This window comes from Tachypleus tridentatus, chromosome 8 (assembly GCF_004210375.1).
Source record: "Tachypleus tridentatus isolate NWPU-2018 chromosome 8, ASM421037v1, whole genome shotgun sequence".
In the NCBI taxonomy this organism is placed as follows: Eukaryota; Metazoa; Arthropoda; class Merostomata; order Xiphosura; family Limulidae; genus Tachypleus; species Tachypleus tridentatus.
In genome coordinates, this window is record NC_134832.1 from 102,712,822 (window position 1) to 102,736,329 (window position 23,508).

The window sequence follows — 23,508 nt, forward strand, 5'->3', positions numbered from 1 at the left end:
AATTTTTCAAGACTGTAATGGAATAATATGTCAGTGTAAGTGAGGCTTACAGACATATTACGTAGTCTAAGAGCTATTCCCATATGAAAATGGTTACATTCTACGGCAGGTGTGAGTGAAAGGTTACGGAGATTTATTTAAAAGGAACTCTTTGTTTTCATTTTGCTGGCTGATTGTTAAAGTGTAATTTATACGCGTTCGTCGATTGCTCTATTTTGTTAATAAATATAATGAATCGATAATATAAATTTATTTATTTACGTTTGTAGTCTAATTTACTTTCCTTCCTTCTACATACAGAATTGTATTTAGTATATCACGAAATTAATACGAAAACAAATGGTAAAAAATAAGAAAACTTAGATTTAAGTCGAGAGGCCTTCTTACACGTACATTATTTTAACCACTACCTAACACTATGTATTTTAATGTAATATCACTTCTCTCATTTCTGTTATAGTTCATATATATATTTACAAGCAATTTCTCTTTCGTATTCTATGTTCGTCTGTTATGACGTTTTCTTCACACATAATATGAAGCTCTCAGTGTACTTTTATTCACGACTTCATTTTCAGTTTTAAAACAAATGAAACCCTTGAATTGTAACTCAAGTTATAATGATAAATACTACATTTGTAGAGGTATTCAGATTAAACATTATCTTCATGATGCTAGTTCTGTGTTAAAATGTACGAAGATTTTCTTAAAAGAAACTGTTCTTTTGTTTTGCTGGCTTAGTGTTAAAGTGTTATTTATTCCTGTTTTTCACTTGCCATATTTTATTAATAAATATGATGAAACGAGAAAGGCAAACATTTACGGCTTCATATACGTGAGTCACCTAAGTATATATTTTCAAATTTTAGACATTCTTTTTTAACTTTTCGTACGTTATTATATGTAATATATCATAAAATCTATTCCAAATTAAATGGTAAAAATAAGGAATTTCATATTTACATTGTGAGGCCTTCAACCACGTCCAAATATTTCTTTCATCGTTTTTTTTTTATAAAACTTCTTACCACTACCTGTTTATGTATGTTTTAGTGAAACAACACAGTTTTGTTTTTATTTCTATAACAGTTCACAAATACTCCACATATTTACAGGAGGTTTCTCTTTAGTATTCTTTGTTCGTATGTTTTGAAAATTTTCATCACATTTAATATCAAGCTATCAGTGTAGTTTATTCACGACTTCAAATTTCAGTTTTGATAGGCATGGAACTATTCACTTGTTACTCCAATTCCTATGTTATATACTTCCCTTACAGATTAATTAAGATTGAACATTATCTTGTTTATGCAACTTGCCACAGAATTAACATTTTCCGACAATTATCGTTTGGAATTGTAAATTAAGTTTAAACATTTCGATGAACAACACGAGATATGTAAATAAAGATTTCATCTACTTTCTTTTGCAACTAGGAGGATAACCATTTATGCGTAAAAGAAAGTTTGCAAAGTTTGCACTTCGTTGGCTATTGAATTGTACGATTTTGTTTTCTTAAGAGCGGTTTTCGGAACTTCTATCTATTGGATAGGAACAAAGAGTGGAACACGAGCTCTTAAAAACACCTTAGGCTCTTACAATAAAATGGAAATGTATACACGTGTGATATACTTTGGTGAAGAAGTACCTTTTCAATTATCCGCTCCGTGGACTTCTAGAATACTCGAAAAACAAAAAAGAAACATACATAAAATGATGTATTTTTTATTTACTCTGTTGGATATGGTCAATTATGATTGTTTGTGATATAAATATATATACACATAGCCTCGGTAGCGCAGTAGGAAGCGCGTCAGTCTCATAATCTGAAGGCCGTGAATTCGAGCCTCACCCGGGGCACACACTTTTAGAATGACGCTTGGGAAATGATCACATGAATGAGAATATGAGAATGTAGGCTTAGGAATTTTTCAAGACCGTAATGGAATAATATGTCAGTGTAAGTGAGGCTTACAGACATATTACGTAGTCTAAGAGCTATTCCCATATGAAAATGGTTACATTCTACGGCAGGTGTGAGTGAAAGGTTACGGAGATTTATTTAAAAGGAACTCTTTGTTTTCATTTTGCTGGCTGATTGTTAAAGTGTAATTTATACGCGTTCGTCGATTGCTCTATTTTATTAATAAATATAATGAATCGATAATATAAATTTATTTATTTACGTTTGTAGTCTAATTTACTTTCCTTCCTTCTACATACAGAATTGTATTTAGTATATCACGAAATTAATACGAAAACAAATGGTAAAAATAAGAAAACTTAGATTTAAGTCGAGAGGCCTTCTTACACGTACATTATTTTAACCACTACCTAACACTATGTATTTTAATGTAATATCACTTCTCTCATTTCTGTTATAGTTCATATATATATTTACAAGCAATTTCTCTTTCGTATTCTATGTTCGTCTGTTATGACGTTTTCTTCACACATAATATGAAGCTCTCAGTGTACTTTATTCACGACTTCATTTTCAGTTTTAAAACAAATGAAACCCTTGAATTGTAACTCAAGTTATAATGATAAATACTACATTTGTAGAGGTATTCAGATTAAACATTATCTTCATGGTGCTATTTCTCTGTTAAAATGTACGAAGATTTTCTTACAAGAAACTGTTCTTTTGTTTTGCTGGCTTAGTGTTAAAGTGTTATTTATTCCTGTTTTTCACTTGCCATATTTTATTAATAAATATGATGAAACGAGAAAGGCAAACATTTACGGCTTCATATACGTGAGTCACCTAAGTATATATTTTCAAATTTTAGACATTCTTTTTTAACTTTTCGTACGTTATTATATGTAATATATCATAAAATCTATTCCAAATTAAATGGTAAAAATAAGGCTTTTCATATTTACATTGTGAGGCCTTCAACCACGTCCAAATATTTCTTTCATCGTTTTTTTTATAAAACTTCTTACCACTACCTGTTTATGTATGTTTTCGTGAAACAACACAGTTTTTGTTTTTATTTCTATAACAGTTCACAAATACTCCACATATTTACAGGAGGTTTCTCTTTAGTATTCTTTGTTCGTATGTTTTGAAAATTTTCATCACATTTAATATCAAGCTATCAGTGTAGTTTATTCACGACTTCAAATTTCAGTTTTGATAGGCATGGAACTATTCACTTGTTACTCCAATTCCTATGTTATATACTTCCCTTACAGATTAATTAAGATTGAACATTATCTTGTTTATGCAACTTGCCACAGAATTAACATTTTCCGACAATTATCGTTTGGAATTGTAAATTAAGTTTAAACATTTCGATGAACAACACGAGATATGTAAATAAAGATTTCATCTACTTTCTTTTGCAACTAGGAGGATAACCATTTATGCGTAAAAGAAAGTTTGCAAAGTTTGCACTTCGTTGGCTATTGAATTGTACGATTTTGTTTTCTTAAGAGCGGTTTTCGGAACTTCTATCTATTGGATAGGAACAAAGAGTGGAACACGAGCTCTTAAAAACACCTTAGGCTCTTACAATAAAAATGGAAATGTATACACGTGTGATATACTTTGGTGAAGAAGTACCTTTTCAATTATCCGCTCCGTGGACTTCTAGAATACTCGAAAAACAAAAAAGAAACATACATAAAATGATGTATTTTTTATTTACTCTGTTGGATATGGTCAATTATGATTGTTTGTGATATAAATATATATACACATAGCCTCGGTAGCGCAGTAGGAAGCGCGTCAGTCTCATAATCTGAAGGCCGTGAATTCGAGCCTCACCCGGGGCACACACTTTTAGAATGACGCTTGGGAAATGATCACATGAATGAGAATATGAGAATGTAGGCTTAGGAATTTTTCAAGACCGTAATGGAATAATATGTCAGTGTAAGTGAGGCTTACAGACATATTACGTAGTCTAAGAGCTATTCCCATATGAAAATGGTTACATTCTACGGCAGGTGTGAGTGAAAGGTTACGGAGATTTATTTAAAAGGAACTCTTTGTTTTCATTTTGCTGGCTGATTGTTAAAGTGTAATTTATACGCGTTCGTCGATTGCTCTATTTTATTAATAAATATAATGAATCGATAATATAAATTTATTTATTTACGTTTGTAGTCTAATTTACTTTCCTTCCTTCTACATACAGAATTGTATTTAGTATATCACGAAATTAATACGAAAACAAATGGTAAAAATAAGAAAACTTAGATTTAAGTCGAGAGGCCTTCTTACACGTACATTATTTTAACCACTACCTAACACTATGTATTTTAATGTAATATCACTTCTCTCATTTCTGTTATAGTTCATATATATATTTACAAGCAATTTCTCTTTCGTATTCTATGTTCGTCTGTTATGACGTTTTCTTCACACATAATATGAAGCTCTCAGTGTACTTTATTCACGACTTCATTTTCAGTTTTAAAACAAATGAAACCCTTGAATTGTAACTCAAGTTATAATGATAAATACTACATTTGTAGAGGTATTCAGATTAAACATTATCTTCATGATGCTAGTTCTGTGTTAAAATAATAATAATAATAATAATATAATAAATTTATTAAGCAATAAATTAGACACAAAAAATCAAATATCAATATAAAACCATCAACAAAGAGTTAACTCGTCCTGTGATGGTTAAACACATAATAAAGTAAAATCAAAACTTACAAAATCAATATAAAGTTCCCAGAATATTATCATCAGTATTTAAGATCCATTGTTTTAAGTATTTCTTTTGATTAACACGATTAATAGAAGATCTTATACTATAAGGAATAAAATTATGAATACGAGGTGCCAAATAAAGATATTGATGAAGTGTAACTGTTTTACGTGGTGTGGGTACATTAATTGGAAAAAAGATTGAAGTCGTGTAAAATATGAAGTGACTTTAAAAGGCCTATTAAAAGAAACATGCAATGTAGATAAAGCTAAAAAATACAAATAAAGTTTATCATATGAAAGAGGGGAGTTAAATTTACTGAAATCGGTATCAAGCCTATGAGTAAAAATAAGAGAGAAAACACTTTTTTTGCAACTTGTGAATAGGAATTAAAAAAGTCTTATATGTGCCACCCCAAATTGAAATACAATATTGTAAGAAAGATTGAAAGAGAGCATAATATACACTTAACAAAATATGATAAGGAGCACAATGACTAAGTTCAAAAATTAGCATAGAACTATATATAAATTTATTAACTAAAGAATTAATATGAAATTGCCAAATTAATTTTCGATCTAAAATAATTCCTAAATAATTAACAGAGGAAACTTGAGTCAATTTGGGACACTTACAATTAGGGTAAGTATAACAATCACTAGAATGATAAAAAATAGAAGGAAAAGCTGGAATGACACCATAAAGGTTAAACTGAAGAAGAAAAGATTTAGATATATTTAAGGATAAGTCATTACAGAAAAGCCAATTTTTAATTTTATTAAGATCACTAGAAATAATGGCTTCATTAATTAGATTTGGCTTACTATAAACAACAGCAATATCATCGGCATAGGCTTGGATATCTCCAAAAAACTGTTGGTAAAGAATATCATTTATATAAATGAGAAATAATAAAGGGCCCAGAACAGAACCTTGTGGTACTCCAACATTAATTGTAAGCCAATCACTATAATTATTATGGATACAAACCGATTGCTTTCTATTGTGAAAGTAAGAAAAAAACCAATCAAAAACAATGCCTCTAAAACCATAATAAGATAATTTATTTAACAATATTTTATGATTAACAGAATCAAAAGCTTTGGCTAAGTCAAGAAAAACAGCAATTGGATGAAGATCAGAATCCAAAGCTTCCAAAATGTACGAAGATTTTCTTAAAAGAAACTGTTCTTTTTGTTTTGCTGGCTTAGTGTTAAAGTGTTATTTATTCCTGTTTTTCACTTGCCATATTTTATTATTAAATATGATGAAACGAGAAAGGCAAACATTTACGGCTTCATATACGTGAGTCACCTAAGTATATATTTTCAAATTTTAGACATTCTTTTTTAACTTTTCGTACGTTATTATATGTAATATATCATAAAATCTATTCCAAATTAAATGGTAAAAATAAGGCTTTTCATATTTACATTGTGAGGCCTTCAACCACGTCCAAATATTTCTTTCATCGTTTTTTTTATAAAACTTCTTTCCACTACCTGTTTATGTATGTTTTCGTGAAACAACACAGTTTTTGTTTTTATTTCTATAACAGTTCACAAATACTCCACATATTTACAGGAGGTTTCTCTTTAGTATTCTTTGTTCGTATGTTTTGAAAATTTTCATCACATTTAATATCAAGCTATCAGTGTAGTTTATTCACGACTTCAAATTTCAGTTTTGATAGGCATGGAACTATTCACTTGTTACTCCAATTCCTATGTTATATACTTCCCTTACAGATTAATTAAGATTGAACATTATCTTGTTTATGCAACTTGCCACAGAATTAACATTTTCCGACAATTATCGTTTGGAATATTAAATTAAGTTTAAACATTTCGATGAACAACACGAGATATGTAAATAAAGATTTCATCTACTTTCTTTTGCAACTAGGAGGATAACCATTTATGCGTAAAAGAAAGTTTGCAAAGTTTGCACTTCGTTGGCTATTGAATTGTACGATTTTGTTTTCTTAAGAGCGGTTTTCGGAACTTCTATCTATTGGATAGGAACAAAGAGTGGAACACGAGCTCTTAAAAACACCTTAGGCTCTTACAATAAAAATGGAAATGTATACACGTGTGATATACTTTGGTGAAGAAGTACCTTTTCAATTATCCGCTCCGTGGACTTCTAGAATACTCGAAAAACAAAAAAGAAACATACATAAAATGATGTATTTTTATTTACTCTGTTGGATATGGTCAATTATGATTGTTTGTGATATAAATATATATACACATAGCCTCGGTAGCGCAGTAGGAAGCGCGTCAGTCTCATAATCTGAAGGCCGTGAATTCGAGCCTCACCCGGGGCACACACTTTTAGAATGACGCTTGGGAAATGATCACATGAATGAGAATATGAGAATGTAGGCTTAGGAATTTTTCAAGACCGTAATGGAATAATATGTCAGTGTAAGTGAGGCTTACAGACATATTACGTAGTCTAAGAGCTATTCCCATATGAAAATGGTTACATTCTACGGCAGGTGTGAGTGAAAGGTTACGGAGATTTATTTAAAAGGAACTCTTTGTTTTCATTTTGCTGGCTGATTGTTAAAGTGTAATTTATACGCGTTCGTCGATTGCTCTATTTTATTAATAAATATAATGAATCGATAATATAAATTTATTTATTTACGTTTGTAGTCTAATTTACTTTCCTTCCTTCTACATACAGAATTGTATTTAGTATATCACGAAATTAATACGAAAACAAATGGTAAAAATAAGAAAACTTAGATTTAAGTCGAGAGGCCTTCTTACACGTACATTATTTTAACCACTACCTAACACTATGTATTTTAATGTAATATCACTTCTCTCATTTCTGTTATAGTTCATATATATATTTACAAGCAATTTCTCTTTCGTATTCTATGTTCGTCTGTTATGACGTTTTCTTCACACATAATATGAAGCTCTCAGTGTACTTTATTCACGACTTCATTTTCAGTTTTAAAACAAATGAAACCCTTGAATTGTAACTCAAGTTATAATGATAAATACTACATTTGTAGAGGTATTCAGATTAAACATTATCTTCATGGTGCTATTTCTCTGTTAAAATGTACGAAGATTTTCTTACAAGAAACTGTTCTTTTTGTTTTGCTCGCTTAGTGTTAAAGTGTTATTTATTCCTGTTTTTCACTTGCCATATTTTATTAATAAATATGATGAAACGAGAAAGGCAAACATTTACGGCTTCATATACGTGAGTCACCTAAGTATATATTTTCAAATTTTAGACATTCTTTTTTAACTTTTCGTACGTTATTATATGTAATATATCATAAAATCTATTCCAAATTAAATGGTAAAAATAAGGCTTTTCATATTTACATTGTGAGGCCTTCAACCACGTCCAAATATTTCTTTCATCGTTTTTTTTATAAAACTTCTTTCCACTACCTGTTTATGTATGTTTTCGTGAAACAACACAGTTTTTGTTTTTATTTCTATAACAGTTCACAAATACTCCACATATTTACAGGAGGTTTCTCTTTAGTATTCTTTGTTCGTATGTTTTGAAAATTTTCATCACATTTAATATCAAGCTATCAGTGTAGTTTATTCACGACTTCAAATTTCAGTTTTGATAGGCATGGAACTATTCACTTGTTACTCCAATTCCTATGTTATATACTTCCCTTACAGATTAATTAAGATTGAACATTATCTTGTTTATGCAACTTGCCACAGAATTAACATTTTCCGACAATTATCGTTTGGAATATTAAATTAAGTTTAAACATTTCGATGAACAACACGAGATATGTAAATAAAGATTTCATCTACTTTCTTTTGCAACTAGGAGGATAACCATTTATGCGTAAAAGAAAGTTTGCAAAGTTTGCACTTCGTTGGCTATTGAATTGTACGATTTTGTTTTCTTAAGAGCGGTTTTCGGAACTTCTATCTATTGGATAGGAACAAAGAGTGGAACACGAGCTCTTAAAAACACCTTAGGCTCTTACAATAAAAATGGAAATGTATACACGTGTGATATACTTTGGTGAAGAAGTACCTTTTCAATTATCCGCTCCGTGGACTTCTAGAATACTCGAAAAACAAAAAAGAAACATACATAAAATGATGTATTTTTTATTTACTCTGTTGGATATGGTCAATTATGATTGTTTGTGATATAAATATATATACACATAGCCTCGGTAGCGCAGTAGGAAGCGCGTCAGTCTCATAATCTGAAGGCCGTGAATTCGAGCCTCACCCGGGGCACACACTTTTAGAATGACGCTTGGGAAATGATCACATGAATGAGAATATGAGAATGTAGGCTTAGGAATTTTTCAAGACTGTAATGGAATAATATGTCAGTGTAAGTGAGGCTTACAGACATATTACGTAGTCTAAGAGCTATTCCCATATGAAAATGGTTACATTCTACGGCAGGTGTGAGTGAAAGGTTACGGAGATTTATTTAAAAGGAACTCTTTGTTTTCATTTTGCTGGCTGATTGTTAAAGTGTAATTTATACGCGTTCGTCGATTGCTCTATTTTATTAATAAATATAATGAATCGATAATATAAATTTATTTATTTACGTTTGTAGTCTAATTTACTTTCCTTCCTTCTACATACAGAATTGTATTTAGTATATCACGAAATTAATACGAAAACAAATGGTAAAAAATAAGAAAACTTAGATTTAAGTCGAGAGGCCTTCTTACACGTACATTATTTTAACCACTACCTAACACTATGTATTTTAATGTAATATCACTTCTCTCATTTCTGTTATAGTTCATATATATATTTACAAGCAATTTCTCTTTCGTATTCTATGTTCGTCTGTTATGACGTTTTCTTCACACATAATATGAAGCTCTCAGTGTACTTTATTCACGACTTCATTTTCAGTTTTAAAACAAATGAAACCCTTGAATTGTAACTCAAGTTATAATGATAAATACTACATTTGTAGAGGTATTCAGATTAAACATTATCTTCATGATGCTAGTTCTGTGTTAAAATAATAATAATAATAATAATAATAAATTTATTAAGCAATAAATTAGACACAAAAAATCAAATATCAATATAAAACCATCAACAAAGAGTTAACTCGTCCTGTGATGGTTAAACACATAATAAAGTAAAATCAAAACTTACAAAATCAATATAAAGTTCCCAGAATATTATCATCAGTATTTAAGATCCATTGTTTTAAGTATTTCTTTTGATTAACACGATTAATAGAAGATCTTATACTATAAGGAATAAAATTATGAATACGAGGTGCCAAATAAAGATATTGATGAAGTGTAACTGTTTTACGTGGTGTGGGTACATTAATTGGAAAAAAGATTGAAGTCGTGTAAAATATGAAGTGACTTTAAAAGGCCTATTAAAAGAAACATGCAATGTAGATAAAGCTAAAAAATACAAATAAAGTTTATCATATGAAAGAGGGGAGTTAAATTTACTGAAATCGGTATCAAGCCTATGAGTAAAAATAAGAGAAAACACTTTTTTTTGCAACTTGTGAATAGGAATTAAAAAAGTCTTATATGTGCCACCCCAAATTGAAATACAATATTGTAAGAAAGATTGAAAGAGAGCATAATATACACTTAACAAAATATGATAAGGAGCACAATGACTAAGTTCAAAAATTAGCATAGAACTATATATAAATTTATTAACTAAAGAATTAATATGAAATTGCCAAATTAATTTTCGATCTAAAATAATTCCTAAATAATTAACAGAGGAAACTTGAGTCAATTTGGGACACTTACAATTAGGGTAAGTATAACAATCACTAGAATGATAAAAAATAGAAGGAAAAGCTGGAATGACACCATAAAGGTTAAACTGAAGAAGAAAAGATTTAGATATATTTAAGGATAAGTCATTACAGAAAAGCCAATTTTTAATTTTATTAAGATCACTAGAAATAATGGCTTCATTAATTAGATTTGGCTTACTATAAACAACAGCAATATCATCGGCATAGGCTTGGATATCTCCAAAAAACTGTTGGTAAAGAATATCATTTATATAAATGAGAAATAATAAAGGGCCCAGAACAGAACCTTGTGGTACTCCAACATTAATTGTAAGCCAATCACTATAATTATTATGGATACAAACCGATTGCTTTCTATTGTGAAAGTAAGAAAAAAACCAATCAAAAACAATGCCTCTAAAACCATAATAAGATAATTTATTTAACAATATTTTATGATTAACAGAATCAAAAGCTTTGGCTAAGTCAAGAAAAACAGCAATTGGATGAAGATCAGAATCCAAAGCTTCCAAAATGTACGAAGATTTTCTTAAAAGAAACTGTTCTTTTTGTTTTGCTGGCTTAGTGTTAAAGTGTTATTTATTCCTGTCCTTCACTTACCATATTTTATTAATAAATATGATGAAACGAGAAAGGCAAACATTTACGGCTTCATATACGTGAGTCACCTAAGTATATATTTTCAAATTTTAGACATTCTTTTTTAACTTTTCGTACGTTATTATATGTAATATATCATAAAATCTATTCCAAATTAAATGGTAAAAATAAGGAATTTCATATTTACATTGTGAGGCCTTCAACCACGTCCAAATATTTCTTTCATCGTTTTTTTTTATAAAACTTCTTACCACTACCTGTTTATGTATGTTTTAGTGAAACAACACAGTTTTTGTTTTTATTTCTATAACAGTTCACAAATACTCCACATATTTACAGGAGGTTTCTCTTTAGTATTCTTTGTTCGTATGTTTTGAAAATTTTCATCACATTTAATATCAAGCTATCAGTGTAGTTTATTCACGACTTCAAATTTCAGTTTTGATAGGCATGGAACTATTCACTTGTTACTCCAATTCCTATGTTATATACTTCCCTTACAGATTAATTAAGATTGAACATTATCTTGTTTATGCAACTTGCCACAGAATTAACATTTTCCGACAATTATCGTTTGGAATTGTAAATTAAGTTTAAACATTTCGATGAACAACACGAGATATGTAAATAAAGATTTCATCTACTTTCTTTTGCAACTAGGAGGATAACCATTTATGCGTAAAAGAAAGTTTGCAAAGTTTGCACTTCGTTGGCTATTGAATTGTACGATTTTGTTTTCTTAAGAGCGGTTTTCGGAACTTCTATCTATTGGATAGGAACAAAGAGTGGAACACGAGCTCTTAAAAACACCTTAGGCTCTTACAATAAAAATGGAAATGTATACACGTGTGATATACTTTGGTGAAGAAGTACCTTTTCAATTATCCGCACCGTGGACTCTAGAATACTCGAAAAACAAAAAAGAAACATACATAAAATGATGTATTTTTTATTTACTCTGTTGGATATGGTCAATTATGATTGTCTGTGATATATATATATATACACATAGCCTCGGTAGCGCAGTCGGAAGCGCGTCAGTCTCATAATCTGAAGGCCGTGAGTTCGAGCCTCACCCGGGGCACACACTTTTTAGAATGACGCTTGGGAAATGATCACATGAATGAGAATATGAGAATGTAGGCTTAGGAATTTTTCAAGACCGTAATGGAATAATATGTCAGTGTAAGTGAGGCTTACAGACATATTACGTAGTCTAAGAGCTATTCCCATATGAAAATGGTTACGGCAGGTGTGAGTGAAAGGTTACGGAGATTTATTTAAAAGGAACTCTTTGTTTTCATTTTGCTGGCTGATTGTTAAAGTGTAATTTATACGCGTTCGTCGATTGCTATATTTTGTTAATAAATATAATGAATCGATAATATAAATTTATTTATTTACGTTTGTAGTCTAATTTACTTTCCTTCCTTCTACATACAGAATTGTATTTATTATATCACGAAATTAATACGAAAACAAATGGTAAAAATAAGAAAACTTAGATTTAAGTCGAGAGGCCTTCTTACACGTACATTATTTTAACCACTACCTAACACTATGTATTTTAATGTAATATCACTTCTCTCATTTCTGTTATAGTTCATATATATATTTACAAGCGATTTCTCTTTCGTATTCTATGTTCGTCTGTTATGACGTTTTCTTCACACATAATATGAAGCTCTCAGTGTACTTTATTCACGACTTCATTTTCAGTTTTAAAACAAATGAAACCCTTGAATTGTAACTCAAGTTATAATGATAAATACTACATTTGTAGAGGTATTCAGATTAAACATTATCTTCATGATGCTTGTTCTGTGTTAAAATGTACGAAGATTTTCTTAAAAGAAACTGTTCTTTTTGTTTTGCTGGCTTAGTGTTAATGTGTTATTTATTCCTGTCCTTCACTTACCATATTTTATTAATAAATATGATGAAACGAGAAAGGCAAACATTTACGGCTTCATATACGTGAGTCACCTAAGTATATATTTTCAAATTTTAGAAATTCTTTTTTAACTTTTCGTACGTTATTATATGTAATATATCATAAAATCTATTCCAAATTAAATGGTAAAAATAAGGAATTTCATATTTACATTGTGAGGCCTTCACCACGTCCAAATATTTCTTTCATCGTTTTTTTTATAAAACTTCTTACCACTACCTGTTTATGTATGTTTTAGTGAAACAACACAGTTTTTGTTTTTATTTCTATAACAGTTCACAAATACTCCACATATTTACAGGAGGTTTCTCTTTAGTATTCTTTGTTCGTATGTTTTGAAAATTTTCATCACATTTAATATCAAGCTATCAGTGTAGTTTATTCACGACTTCAAATTTCAGTTTTGATAGGCATGGAACTATTCACTTGTTACTCCAATTCCTATGTTATATACTTCCCTTACAGATTAATTAAGATTGAACATTATCTTGTTTATGCAACTTGCCACAGAATTAACATTTTCCGACAATTATCGTTTGGAATTGTAAATTAAGTTTAAAAATTTCGATGAACAACACGAGATATGTAAATAAAGATTTCATCTACTTTCTTTTGCAACTAGGAGGATAACCATTTATGCGTAAAAGAAAGTTTGCAAAGTTTGCACTTCGTTGGCTATTGAATTGTACGATTTTGTTTTCTTAAGAGCGGTTTTCGGAACTTCTATCTATTGGATAGGAACAAAGAGTGGAACACGAGCTCTTAAAAACACCTTAGGCTCTTACAATAAAAATGGAAATGTATACACGTGTGATATACTTTGGTGAAGAAGTACCTTTTCAATTATCCGCTCCGTGGACTTCTAGAATACTCGAAAAACAAAAAAGAAACATACATAAAATGATGTATTTTTTATTTACTCTGTTGGATATGGTCAATTATGATTGTTTGTGATATAAATATATATACACATAGCCTCGGTAGCGCAGTAGGAAGCGCGTCAGTCTCATAATCTGAAGGCCGTGAGTTCGAGCCTCACCCGGGGCACACACTTTTAGAATGACGCTTGGGAAATGATCACATGAATGAGAATATGAGAATGTAGGCTTAGGAATTTTTCAAGACCGTAATGGAATAATATGTCAGTGTAAGTGAGGCTTACAGACATATTGGAAAACGCCGGTTCTCGTCAACTAGTACAGACGTGTTTTTCGAGCTCCTTTTTGCCTTAGTGTAAATTTAACAGCTAAGCCTAGTGAGCGTGTAGTTCTTTTTTTTTTGCCAGATTTTTTTTATTTTTTCCAGTTGTTTGACGATGTCTTCATCAACTAAGAAGGTCATGGAAGTTATGCGTCGTACAGTTTTTGTTGAAACGACTAATTCAAGCCATGGGGTCGTTATCCATTCTGTTATTTCTACGTTTGGTGCTGCTTCGGTCACTGCTGTAGTTCTTAGCCCGGGTGGATATGAGGTAACTTTTGTTACGATGTGGACCTGGCTATAGATGCTGGTCTAACTGTAAATGGTGTACATTGTTCGACTAATGTGTCACTAAACGCACTATTACTGTGTCATTTATGGACGTACCCGAATATATCGACGATGATATTATACTAAATAAACTTAAAGATTATGATTGTGAAGTGAAAAGCCCTATTGTGTGGAAGAGGGACCAGGGCATATACTTAGGTATACGCCATGTTCGTGTGTGTTTTAGTGAGAAGTGTATCTCTTTGCCGTACGTAGTAAAAGTTTTTGATCCTTTGGGCAAGGCGGTAATGGTAAAAGTGAAGCATGATCGCCAGTCAAAAGTATGTAATTTATGTTTGGGGGCGGATCATCTATATCGCGATTGCCCCCAGTTTATATGCCGACATTGTCATATGCAGGGACACGTCCGTCAACGTTGTCCCAAGCTTGTTGTTCCTCGAACTTCCTCTAGTGACGACGATGAAGTGGCCACGCCTACTACTTCTCGTGACGCCGCTGAAGTAGACACGGCTGCTCCCTCTCGTGCAGTGCCTCATGATGTTGACACCATTTCTGTTTGTTCACGCGTTGATTCAGAGGTTCCCCTTTCAAAGAAGGCTGCAGCTACCCATCGGGTGGTGGACGATGTTTCTGCCCGACGATCGACGGTTTTTTGGTGGGGCCAGGGAACGGGCAAGTAGTCACCCCCCTGCTGCAGGACGCAATTTTGATCGTCACTTCCCGCCACTTCCGGTTAGTGGTCAGTGTCCTGCCGGTGATGTGGAGGTGCCTCTTCCTCGTCTTTGGAGGTATGCTAGTGTGGTGGCGATGACTCCTTGTGACAATTCTAAGAAAGGCAGTGGACGAAAACGGGTGTCGGACGTGCCAATACTACGGATATCTCGGGCGAAGGCGAAGGCGGTGTCGCAGCCTTAAATGTGTTTTTTGTGACAGTTTGTTTGTTTCAGTTCGTGTAAGACTGTCATTTATTGTTATTTGTACTTTGTGCATATTTGCTTAGATCTTTACATTTATTCTTGTTATTTTTGTGTTTGTGACAGTTTCCTTTCAATTCTTGTACCTTTACTTTCTCTTTGGTACATTTACTAAGGGTGGGAGTTTTGAATTGTAATGGGTTGCGTAATGTTAGTAAGCTGGCTTATTATCTGGATTACTTTGTTACTAATTTTGATGTTGTTTGTTTACAAGAAACGTTTTTTACTGATGATTTTCATGATGTCGTTCTGAAATTTTGGCCATGTGTAGCTTTTTTTAATAATTCTACTTCTGGCCGACAAGGGGTTGCCATCTTGGTACAGCAGTTTTTTGTGTGATAATGTTACATTCGTTTCTTCTGATGGGGTGGGTAGGGATCTGACAGTCAAATTCAGTTTCGAGTCTTTGTCTTATCTGTTATCATCTGTGTACGCTCCTCGCGATATCTCCGAGCGACGGGAATTTTTCCAAAACTTGGAGTATTGTTTGGATGGTTGCACGGGATTGCTTGTTGTGGGAGATTTTAATTGTGTGGTGGATGTGGCACGCGATCGATTTCCGGTCCGTTTCTACCGTGACGGCAGCCGTTCGGCTTTTGTCCAGTTTCTTAATAGGTTTGATTTGCTTGATGCGCATTCACTCATATCGCCGACTACACCTGGTTTCACATGGAAGCGTTTTGCTAATGGTGAGATGATGTCGTCTCGTATTGACAGGGTTTTGCTTTCTTCTACCTTGCAGGGGACTGTCCAACGTTTCCGTACGTTGTGGTTTCCTGCTACAGATCACGCTTTATTGGGCTTCGACCTTACTCTGCGACCAATTGTCAGAGGACCTAATTTCTGGCACTTCAATAACCAGTTATTGAGGGATGCCGAATATGTGAAAGCCATTAAGCTGTTGATCGCCAGAAGTCGTAGTTGGTCAGTCTATGGGACTGATAAAATTAAGTGGTATGAACAATTGAAATGCGCGTTCCGTTTACTTACCGAGCGTTATTCGATTCTTCGTGCGCGGGCATCCCGTTCTCGCAAATGTCAGCTTCAGTCGTCTATCAATCGTGAGCTTCGAAAACTGTCCCGTTTCCCTGGTAGGTCTAAGGTCAAATTGTATGAACTTGAAGATGCATTGGAGACTTTGGATCACGATACCATAGAGGGGGCGAGGATTCGATCTCATATTCGTTGGGTTGAGGAGGGTGAGAGATCTACGTCTTACTTTCTTCGTATGGAAAAGGTCCGTCAAAGCAGAATTGAGTTTCGATCCATGCTCACTGATAGGGGTGTGGAGGTGTCCAGTGTGGAAGATATCGCTGCTGTTTTACATCAGTATTATTCCGCACTGTACTCTAAGGATATCGTTCTGCAGGCAGACATAGATTTAGTTCTCTCATTTGTTGATCGAACTCTTTCCAGTGAACAAGCTAATATTTGTGGTGCTCCATTCACGGTTCCGGAAGTTATCGCTGCTTTAGACAGTTTACCGCTGGGCAAACCTCCTGGTTTGGATGGTTTTACCTCCGAATTTTTCAAATATTTTCTCCCTCTTTTTGTTGACGACTTTTTATCTGTCTTGTCTCAACTGTTCCACTCTCCACAGTTGCTCCGTACAATGTATTCTGGGGTAATTGTTCCTATCCCGAAAGGAGGGGATCGACGGTTGGCGGCTAACAGCCGGCCTTTGACATTGCTTTGTACTGACTATAAGCTTTTGGCCAAAGTGCTGGCTCGTCGCCTTTCGTCTGTGATCTCCAGTTTAGTTTCAGATGACCAATCCAGGTGTATACCTGGACGGGACGTTGCTGATACTCCGTTAACACTCGTTTTGCTATTGCAGTCTTTAGCACGTACCGGCCAGGGTGGAATCTTTTTGAAGCTCGATCAGATGCAAGCCTTTGATCGGGTGGCCTATGACTATCTATTTCAACTTCTTCTGCGTATGGGTTTTGGTTCTACTTTTGTTCATTGGGTTCGTCTTTGCTATACTTCTATTTCTAGTTCTGTAAAGTTTAATGGATTTCTCACTAATGATTTTGCTATTACTCGGGGTATTCGTCAAGGATGCCCAATGTCTGCTCTACTTTACGTTCTCAGTGTCGAACCGTTACGAAATATGTTAGTCCATAATATACATATTACTGGTATTGGTGGTGATGTGCTACTCACCACGCCTTCACTTACTTATCAGCATGCTGATGATACCACCTTAACCTTACGAGACGCCGAATCTTTGCCGCATGTGTTGGATGTCTGCCAAACTTTTGGCAAAGCTACTGGTGGGAAGATCAACTGGACCAAGAGTCAGGGTTTGTGGGTTGGGTGTTTGGCCTCTTCTGCAGACTTCGTCCTTGGTGAGTTGAGAATTTCCCAGGATCCTATTCGGATTTTGGGAATAGTTTTCCACTCTAATTTCGATGTCATGCTGCAAGATACGTGGCAGGGTGTATTGCGCAGGGTATCTCGTGTCTTGGTGTCGTGGCGATTTCGTTCTTTGTCGCTAAAGGGTAAATCTCTTGTGGTGAACTCCTTGGTGGCATCGGTGTTATGGTACCCGTTGAATATACTCCCGTTGCCAGGACAGTTTGAGGCTCGATTTCGCAAATGTATACTGGATTTTATTTGGCGGGGAGGTATACATAAAGTGGCATACGGTATTCTGATTCGGAGTTATGATTGTGGAGGTATCAACTTGGTTGATGTTAACACTCGTAAACTCGCATTCCGTTTGAAGTTGTTGCAGCGTTGTTTGGATGCTTCTTGTCCTTCCACCTTGCGACAACTTCTTTCTGGATTTTTTTCTTGTTATGGCAATCTCTCTTTGGGCTTTCGGATTCTTCAATGCCGTATTTTGCCACGTTTTGTGAAATCGTTACCTTTCTATATTCAGGAAATGTTTCATGCCTGGAATGTTCTTCTTGGGGATAAAGGGATTGTCCCAGCTCCTCTTTCCCCAAATTTTGATGAACCTTTGTTTTCAATCCGGCTATTGTTGATGTTCGCCACCAAACATTTCATTTTCCTGAATTTATTAACGCAGGTTTGGTTCAGGTCCGCCATTTAATGTACGAGGTGCTCCCTGCTTTTCTTCCGGTGGGGGCAGTGATTGAAATGTGTACGGACGCTGACCCGTTGGCCAATGCCCGCACAATTTTTCACATTTTCATATGCTCAAGGAGGCGTTGCCTGTGGAGTGGTTGCCGATTTTGTCTACCCAGCCGGCTCCTCTTCCGTCGTCCACATGTGTTGTGGATTTATATTTTCTGGACCACTCCGATAATCGAGTTCATTTTCAAGGTTTATCTGTGAGGCAACTGGTGGGATATTTACAGTTTTCACTAGCTACTAATTTCCCTGCTCCCTTCTACTGGGGGGATATTGTTCCTCCTGGAGACTGGAAACGCATTCGTAAAACGCTTATTCTTCTTTTGTGGGTTTTTTGTTTGTGATGTGGATTATTTACTCTGGTTGCGGGCGATTACCACTAATGTCAAGCTGATACATATGGACAGACATCCCACAGGGTTGTGTACTTTCTGTTCCCAGGCGCCGGAAACCATAGACCATCTGTTTTTCCAATGTCCTTTTGTACAGCCCTTGTGGTCATATGTATATAAATTATTGGCATTTTATTTTGGATGTCCCATATCAAACTGGGTATGGAGGAGATGCCTCTTAGTGGGATCTCATCTTTCGTTACCCAGGAGATGCTGGAACATATTCCGTTTAATTACAAGTTTGGCACGTCAGGTTATATGTTCTGCTCGTTCAGTTTCTTTGGCACGAAATCGCGTCATTCATTTAATTTCCATGTTTAAAGTGCGTGTACGGAGACATATATATCTTCATTATCATAGATCTTTGTTACATAACTCATTAAATGTTTTTTATTCTGTGTATTCTTATGTTGGTAGCTTGGTAACCCAAGGTGCCCAAGGTTATTTCTTGTGTACGTTGTTAAGATAAGTTGTTATTTCATTATATTTTTGTTACCAATGAAAGATCCATTGATTTCTTGTTTGTTAATGTTCATTATAATGTTTGTTGGATTACCTGCTGTTCCAATTACCTCTTTTATTTCTTTTTCCTTAATTTTATTAACTTTGTGGTAATTTTCAGCATGGTAATCTATAGAGTTATTGTTACATGCTAATTCATTAACTTGTGTTTTATTTGTTGTATTTCTGTGTATACCCCCTCGTTGAGGTGGGATAAATAAAGAGAAAAAAAAAACAGTCAGTCTCATAATCTGAAGGCCGTCAAAGCAGAATTGAGTTTCGATCCATGCTCACTGATAGGGGGTGTGGAGGTGTCCGGTGTGGAAGATATCGCTGCTGTTTTACATCAGTATTATTCCGCTCTGTACTCTAAGGATATCGTTCTACAGGCAGACATAGATTTCGTTATCTCCTTTGTTGATCGAACCCTTTCCCGTGAACAAGCTCATATTTGTGATGTTCCATTCACGGTTCAGGAAGTTATCGCTGCTCTAGACAGTTTACCGCTGGGCAAATCTCCTGGTTTGGATGGTTTTACCTCCGAATTTTTCAAATATTTTCTCCCTCTTTTTGTTGACGACTTTTTATCTGTCTTGTCTCAACTGTTCCACTCTCCACAGTTGCTCCGTACAATGTGTTCTGGGGTAATTGTTCCTATCCCGAAAGGAGGGGATCGACGGTTGGCGGCTAACAGCCGGCCTTTGACATTGCTTTGTTCTGACTATAAGCTTTTGGCCAAAGTGCTGGCTCGTCGCCTTTCGTCTGTGATCTCCAGTTTAGTTTCAGATGACCAATCCGGGTGTATACCTGGACGGGACGTTGCTGATACTCCGTTAACACTCGTTTTGCTATTGCAATCTTTAGCACGTACCGGCCAGGGTGGAATCTTTTTGAAGCTCGATCAGATGCAAGCCTTTGATCGGGTGGCCTATGACTATCTATTTCAACTTCTTCTGCGTATGGGTTTTGGTTCTACTTTTGTTCATTGGGTTCGTCTTTGCTATACTTCAATTTCTAGTTGTGTTAAGTTTAATGGATTTCTCACTAATGATTTTGCTGTGACTCGGGGTATTCGTCAAGGATGCCCAATGTCTGCTCTACTTTACGTTCTCAGTGTCGAACCGTTACGAAATATGTTAGTTCATAATGTACATATTACTGGTATTGGTGGTGATGTGTTACTCACCACGCCTTCACTTACTTATCAGCATGCTGATGATACCACCTTAACCTTACGAGACGCCGAATCTTTGCCGCATGTGTTGGAAGATCAACTGGACCAAGAGTCAGGGTTTGTGGGTTGGGTGTTTGGCCTCTTCTGCAGACTTCGTCCTTGGTGAGTTGAGAATTTCCCAGGATCCTATTCGGATTTTGGGAATATTTTTACACTCTAATTTCGATGTCATGCTGCAAGATACGTGGCAGGGTGTATTGCGCAGGGTATCTCGTGTCTTGGTGTCGTGGCGATTTCGTTCTTTGTCGCTAAAGGGTAAATCTCTTGTGGTGAACTCCTTGGTGGCATCGGTGTTATGGTACCCGTTGAATATACTCCCGTTGCCAAGACAGTTTGAGGCTCGATTTCGCAAATGTATACTGGATTTTATTTGGCGGGGAGGTATACATAAAGTGGCATACGGTATTCTGATCCGGAGTTATGATTGTGGAGGTAACAACTTGTTTGATGTTAATACTCGTAAACTCGCATTCCGTTTGAAGTTGTTGCAGCGTTGTTTGGATGCTTCTTGTCCTTCCACCTTGCGACAACTTCTTTCTGGATTTTTTTCTTGTTATGGTAATCTCTCTTTGGGCTTTCGGATTCTTCAATGCCGTATTTTGCCACGTTTTGTGAAATCGTTACCTTTCTATATTCAGGAAATGTTTCATGCCTGGAAGGTTCTTCTTGGGATTAAAGGGATTGTCCCAGCTCCTCTTTCCCCACAAATCTTTAATGAACCTTTGTTTTTCAATCCGGCTATTGTTGATGTTCGGAACAGAACATTCATTTTCCTGAATTTATTAACGTAGGTTTGGTTCAGGTCCGACATTTATTGTACGAGGTGCTCCCTACTTTTCTTTCGGTGGGGCAGTGATTGAATTGTGTACGGACGCTGACCCGTTGGCCAATGTCCGCACAATTGTTTCACATTTTAATATGCTTTAGGAGGCGTTGCCTGTGGACTGGTTGACGGTTTTGTCCAACCAGCCGGCTCCTCTCTCATCGTCCACACGTGTTGTGGAGTTATATTTTCTGGACCACTCTGATAACCGAATTCATTTTCAGGGTTTATCTTTGACGCAACTGGTGGGACATTTACATTGTTCACTAGCTACTAATTTACCTGCTCCATTCTACTGGGGTGATATTGTTCCTCCTGGAGACTGGAAACGCATTCGAAAAAAACGCTTATTCTTCTTTTGTGGGTTTTCATGTTTGTGATGTGGATTATTTACTGTGATTGCGGGCGATAACCTCTAATGTCAAGCTGGTACATATGGACAGACATCCCACAGGGTTGTGCGCTTTCTGTTCACAGGCGCGGGAAACCATAGACCATCTGTTTTTCCAATGTCCTTTTGTACAGCCTTTGTGGTCATATGTATATAAATTATTGGCGTTTGATTTTGGATGTCCCATATCTAACTGGGTATGGAGGAGATGCCGCTTAGTGGGATCTCATCCTTCGTTACCCAGGAGATGCTGGAACATATTCCGTTTGATTACTAGTTTGGCACGTCAGGTTATATGTTCTGCTCGTTCAGTTTCTTTGGCAAGTCATCGCGAAATTGACTTAATTTCCATGTCTAAAGTGCGTGTACGTAGACATGTTCATCTCCATTATCATAGATCTTTGTTACATAACTCATTAAATGTTTTTTATTCTGTGTATTCTTATGTTGGTACCTTAGTAACCCAATGTGCCCAAGGTTATTTCTTGTGTACTTTGTTAAGATAAGTTGTTATTTCATTATATTTTTGTTACCAATGAAAAATCCATTGGATTCTTGTTTTGTTAATGTTCACTGTAATGTTTGGTGGATTTCGTGCTGTTCAAATTACCTCTTATATTTTTTTTACTTAATTTTATTAACTTTGTGGTAATTTTCAGCATGGTAATCTGTTGAGTTGTTGTTACATGCTAATTCATTAACTTGTGTTTTATTTGTTGTATTTCTGTGTATACCCCCTCGTTGAGGTGGGATCAATAAAGAGAAAAAAAAATAATCTGAAGGCCGTGAGTTCGAGTTTCACCCGGGGCACACACTTTTAGAATGATGCTTGGGAAATGATCACAAGTATGAGGATATGAGAATGAAGGCTTCGGAATTTTTCAAGACTGTAATGGAATAATAGGTTAGTGTAAGTGAGGCTTACACACATATTACGTAGTCTGAGAGCAATTCCCATATGAAAATGGTTACATTATGCGGCAGATGTGATTGAAAGGTGACGGAGATTAATTTAAAAGGAACTGTTTGTTTTCATTTTGCTGGCTGATTTTTAAAGTGTAATTTATACGCGTTCGTCGATTGCTATATTTTGTTAATAAATATAATGAATCGATAATAGAAATTGATTTATTTACGTTTATAGTCTTATTTACTTTGTTTCCTTCTACATACAGAATTGTATTTAATATATCACGAAATGAATACCAAAACAAATGGTAAAAATAAGAAAACTTAGATTTAAGTACAGAGGCCTTCTTACACGTACATTCTTTTTACCACTACCTGTTACTATGTATTTTAATGTAATAACATTTCTCTCATTTCTGTTATAGTTCATATATTTATTTGCAAACTATTTCTTTTTCGTATTCTCTGTTCGTTTGTTATGACGTTTTCATCACATATAATATGAAGCTATCAGTGTACATTATTCACGACTTCATTTTCAGTTTTAAAACCAATGAGACCCTTGAATTGTAACTCAAATTATAATGATAAATACTACATTTGTAGAGGTATTCAGATTAAACATTATCTTCATGATGCTACTTCCGTGTTAAAATGTACGAAGATTTTCTTAAAAG

At 34.6% G+C, this 23,508-nt stretch overlaps 6 non-coding genes across 6 annotated transcripts; all 6 read left to right on the forward strand.

Moving 5' to 3' along the window:
• Nucleotides 1-1,787: 1,787 nt before the first annotated feature.
• Nucleotides 1,788-1,860, forward strand: TRNAM-CAU (transfer RNA methionine (anticodon CAU)). The gene has a single exon. It is a non-coding gene; the product is annotated as a tRNA-Met (tRNA).
• A 1,850-nt stretch (nt 1,861-3,710) lies between these two features.
• On the forward strand, nt 3,711-3,783 carry TRNAM-CAU (transfer RNA methionine (anticodon CAU)). The gene has a single exon. It is a non-coding gene; the product is annotated as a tRNA-Met (tRNA).
• Nucleotides 3,784-6,929: 3,146 nt separating this feature from the next.
• Nucleotides 6,930-7,002, forward strand: TRNAM-CAU (transfer RNA methionine (anticodon CAU)). The gene has a single exon. It is a non-coding gene; the product is annotated as a tRNA-Met (tRNA).
• Nucleotides 7,003-8,853: 1,851 nt separating this feature from the next.
• TRNAM-CAU (transfer RNA methionine (anticodon CAU)) lies at nt 8,854-8,926 on the forward strand. The gene has a single exon. It is a non-coding gene; the product is annotated as a tRNA-Met (tRNA).
• A 3,145-nt stretch (nt 8,927-12,071) lies between these two features.
• TRNAM-CAU (transfer RNA methionine (anticodon CAU)) lies at nt 12,072-12,144 on the forward strand. Its single transcript has one exon. It is a non-coding gene; the product is annotated as a tRNA-Met (tRNA).
• Nucleotides 12,145-13,988: 1,844 nt separating this feature from the next.
• Nucleotides 13,989-14,061, forward strand: TRNAM-CAU (transfer RNA methionine (anticodon CAU)). The gene has a single exon. It is a non-coding gene; the product is annotated as a tRNA-Met (tRNA).
• Nucleotides 14,062-23,508: the final 9,447 nt, after the last annotated feature.